Source organism: Ursus arctos, unplaced genomic scaffold, assembly GCF_023065955.2.
Source record: "Ursus arctos isolate Adak ecotype North America unplaced genomic scaffold, UrsArc2.0 scaffold_5, whole genome shotgun sequence".
Lineage (NCBI taxonomy): Eukaryota > Metazoa > Chordata > Mammalia > Carnivora > Ursidae > Ursus > Ursus arctos.
Window position 1 is genome coordinate 48,626,373 of NW_026623067.1, and position 4,600 is coordinate 48,630,972.

General features: G+C 38.6%; 1 pseudogene; it reads left to right on the forward strand.

The window, feature by feature from the left end:
• Window positions 1–3,921: 3,921 nt before the first annotated feature.
• Window positions 3,922–4,278, forward strand: LOC123001060 (short coiled-coil protein-like; annotated as a pseudogene).
• The last annotated feature ends 322 nt before the right edge of the window (window positions 4,279–4,600 follow it).

Genomic DNA, 4,600 nt, shown 5'->3' on the forward strand with positions numbered 1-4,600 from the left:
GAATCATTGGAATGCAAGAAGGGCTGCGGCAGGTGTCACTGAGTCACTCAATGACATGCAACAAAAATAATTGGACACAGCTTTACAGCCCAAGAGAACAGTATTAGTGAATGGGCACAGCCACAGAAGCCTTTGAGAATCTAAGAATAATGAGGTCAATTAAATCCTGCCTATCTGTGTTCTGAGAAAATGTCACGCTGTAGCTACCTTGAGACCCAGGTTTGGGGCACAGGCAGTGCCATAACATGTGGCAAACAACAAGAGTGGATGTTGAGTGCTGTGCAAAGCTGATCAGAATAAAAATTCACTGTAATTTTGAGCATGTGATCCATCTGCCAATGCAGAAAAATAACACATTTGAGAGTATGTTTATTTATGTGAAGAGTACAAATTTTATACCCTCATTAGCACACCGAATGAAAAGATGAAGTCAAATTCCAAGTCAATTTTCTGTGGCTCTGTGACAGATACAAGAGCACTAAATACACCAGGCATACTTGTTATTAACATTCTGTAAGTCTAGACATTGTCCTTCCGCCACCAACCTCCTCACGCCCCCTACCCCAAAATTTAGCTGACTCTGTCTTTAATGTATTCTGGTGGTGGACCATTTCAAGTTCTTCATCTAGAAGCACATAGTAGCAGTGAATTTTGAATACTTTTGTATAATTAATAGGACCAAACATCTCTCCCCCTTTATCCCTGGAGCTGTATTAACGGCTGCTGCGGTTTTGTCAAAGATTCCGGTTTAGATATCTAAAGCCTGGATACAACAGCTTGAAAAGTCATTATGGGACTGGTTCTGGCAGCTTCCTTTTCCTTAAAGAGAACTCCTTTTTCCAAGACTGACTTAACTTAGAAGATGGAATAAAACATTTCTTCAGACAGACTCTTCTGCTATCTGTATCCTGCTAGGTTCCCTGCAGTCCTCTGAAAAACAATAAAGTCACTATGCTTATTGAATTCCTATAACATGATAAATACTGCAGTAGAAGTGGGAAATTAACTGAAGATATGGAGTGTGCCTAGACTCAAGAATTTTATAATCTTTTAGATAAGGTCTTGAAAGTCCTTCTTTTAATGGCAATCTACTAAAAAGTGTGCAAACCCACCATAGCTACAACTTTCTGCGATACTTCCTTTATTCCCTTCTGCTCAAGACAGAGATGCTCCTGAGAGCATTTTAGCTCTCTAAGAAGTCACCATGCCATGTGACACCCCAACACCTTCCTTCTCCTCCACATATGGCTGCAAAGATGACAGCACCCACTACAAGTGTGTTCCTTTGCCTGTGCTGGTCCCCCATTGCTATTTGGTAATTACTAATCTCCTCAAGCGAACTCTGTATCACATGTTACACAGTGATTATTCCAATTCATTCCATTTTCATTAGGCTCTTTTGTTTCCCTCATCCTCTAGCTAGCAAGGTATTTCTTTCTGTCCCAAGTGGAAACCACTAACTTGTCATATCCCCCCTTCTCTCTTTCAAAAATACTAAGTCCCCACGCATCTTCATCTCGTTCCTTCTCCCCGATGCTGATTTGTCTGTGCACCTGTAATCTCATCCTGACCTGTGACCAACTCAGAGACATTAACACTTCACTGAATGTCCCTTTCTCTCTAGCACAGAGAGGCAGTATGGTGGAGTGGTTAAGGGCAAGTCCCTGGAGCTAACCCTTCTGGATTTAAATCCTGACACCATTGCCTGTATCTATGACCTTGGGCAAATTATGTAACTTCCTTGTGCCTTAGTCTCTTCACTCCAAATATAAATAATAATAGAAGTACTTATCTCATAGGTGTGTTATGAGGATTAAATTAGTTAAAGAATTTAGCACACTGTCTGGTACATGTAAGTACTCAAATATTGTTACCTATTACTACCTTCAACTTTCCTTAAATTCTTTCTCTGCCTCAGCCATTTTCTTAATTCTCACATGTCCTTAAGTATCTGTACTTTATGTCTTCGTTACTTCAATGCCAATCTTCTTTTGAAAGAGTGGTTAATATTTACAGCTGAACTTCCAGATTATTTTCTTTGGTTCTCTGGGCCTTTCCTTCCATCCACTCCTAATTCAAGGTATTCTCTGAGATTCGGCTCTACTCTTCCTGCATCTCTGTTTCTCTTACTGGGATGAGATGCACTGCAAGGCTATGGAGTGAGCAAAAGCACATCTATAGCCTCAGGATAAACAAGGTAGGTTTGAACATCTTGGCCATCATTGTGTTAGTATACTTGGCCAAAGTGCCCTTAGACACAAGCAAAATCCTACTATTCCAGGTCAGCACATTTTTTTAACCTGCCAAATAAAAGATACTCACATGCACTGAGTGATTGGAAAGTGTCGTACTTTAGAGTTGTCGCAGAACCAAGCGTCACTATCACGACAACCAAATCAAGGTGAATTTATGCACTACCACGATCATGGATGGCATGAATAACTACTGACCCTAGGACTGACTAGTGCTTCTCTAAAAAGTAGGTCATTGTTTTGAAAAAATTTTTTTTCTTTTTTTTTCTAAACTAGTGTGTTTTCTTAATTTCATTTTAGATTAAACATCCACACACAAACACACACACAATACCACTGGCTCGCACAAAGTGATTAAACTTCTTACCACAAATGTATTTGGACAAATGTTCTATTTACAAACATGAAACTATGTTTAAATATCCCCTTGAAGTTAGTCTGAAAATAACAAGTCTAGAGATTCTGACTTTAGAGAACTAAGTGCCACTATTTATCGTTTCAAAAATATATTTATTTTAAATTATAATTTCAGGTGGAAGTACTGAGAGGTGATCACAAACAGTAATGTTTGGAGCAAAAGCTTGTAACTGAAAAAAATGCAAAAGATAACAAGGGAAATGCAGAATAACCTTGAAGCAGAGGGTGTATCACGGGAAATCTGGTGGCTGAAAACATCATAGCGCAGTTCCCACCACAACTAGGGAACTCAAAGTGAGCACTGCAGTTGGCCACAAATTTGTAAGGTATATACTGCTATTCATGTAAAATATAGGTCTTTAATCAATGTGGAGATGCAAATGAGCCTGACCTGATGGGCACTCAATGGAAAAATCCTGAGAAAGAACTTCATGAAAATACCTCATGGCATATATAATATTTAAGACAATTTGTTGACAGTTTGAAAGTTAAAAAGCAAGAAAGAGATACTGGCTTTGAGGAATGCTTCAAAAACAAAATCAAACAAACAGAAAAAAACCACTTGAAGTATCATCAAAGTTAGCTTCAGAATCACCGTGGGAGGCACAGCTCCTGAGACAAGGGCCATTTGGTGGAGCATGGCATGGCAGGGTGGGTTGAATCTGTTTTAATTCAAAAAGAGACAATCAAGGTGACAAAGTGGATTTTTACAAGGAAAGGCACTGCTGAATAATCGAGAATCTGAAAATAAATTGGATTTTTACCTAATACTAGGACAAAACCATACATATGAATGTTAGAACCACTTTATTAGTCATCTACACTGGTAACGTAGTCTGTCAAAGTGTGTGACTTGCCAAAGTCCCTGAAGGTAGAACTGGTGGTAAAATTTTCAAAAAGATACAAGGATATTAGCATGATATTAACTAGGAAAAAATGCTGGTCTCAAATCTATGTTAGGCAAACCTTTGAATCCCTAGTATGCATCAAACACATGATAACCCTGACTGCTCCAGCAACCAGTGATTTTATTCATTCATCAAAAAATAGGGGTGCCTGGGTGGTTCAGCTGGTTAAGTGTCTGCCTTAGGTCCTGGGATCAAGCCCCACATCTGGCAGCCTGCTCAGCAGGGAGCCTGCTTCTCCCTCTCCCTTTGCTGCTCCCCCTGCTTGTGCTCTCTCACTCGCTTGTTCTCTCTCAAATACAAAAATAAAATCTTAAAAAATATAATTCTGAGGCCAGTCGGTCCACATGTTGGGGCGTGAGGCATCCTCCTGATCCCTCTAACTCCCAGCACCTCCAAAGGTGGACCGTTCATCAAGGATTTTATATCTAAGGCCCAAAATTTTGTTATCCAAGATGATGAATGCCAACATGGATGCAGCTGATGCTGAAAATTAAGTGGAACTGGAGAACAAAACACAACTTATTAGTCAAGTGTTGAAACTTCAACACACACGTGAAGATCTCTCTGCAAGAGTAGGTGCAGTTAAGGAAGAAAATCAGAAGCTAAAACCAGAAAACCAAGTTCTTGGAGAATATATAGAAAACCTCATGTCAGCTTCCAGTGTTTTTCAAACTAACCCAAAAAGCAAAAGAAGGGACTGATGTCCTTTCTGTTTTATGGAATTGCTGCTGATCTTTCTTTCTTTAAAAGTTGGATAGATTCAAAAAGTTACAGTAGTTTTGTTTGTGGTTTATAAAGATTTTTATTTATATATTTATAAAGATAAGGTCAGATCTAGGCAAAATTAAGAGCATAACAGAAGACTTACATGAGTTTGTGTATTATATGTTTGTCTAGGAAAATGTGCAAATGTATCATAGAAACTTTATAATTAGAAATGCATATATTTATGAAACTTGAAAATGAGTATTTTATCAAATTTGTTTTGATTTATAGGTTTAGCACTGTCTTTTATTATAGGCA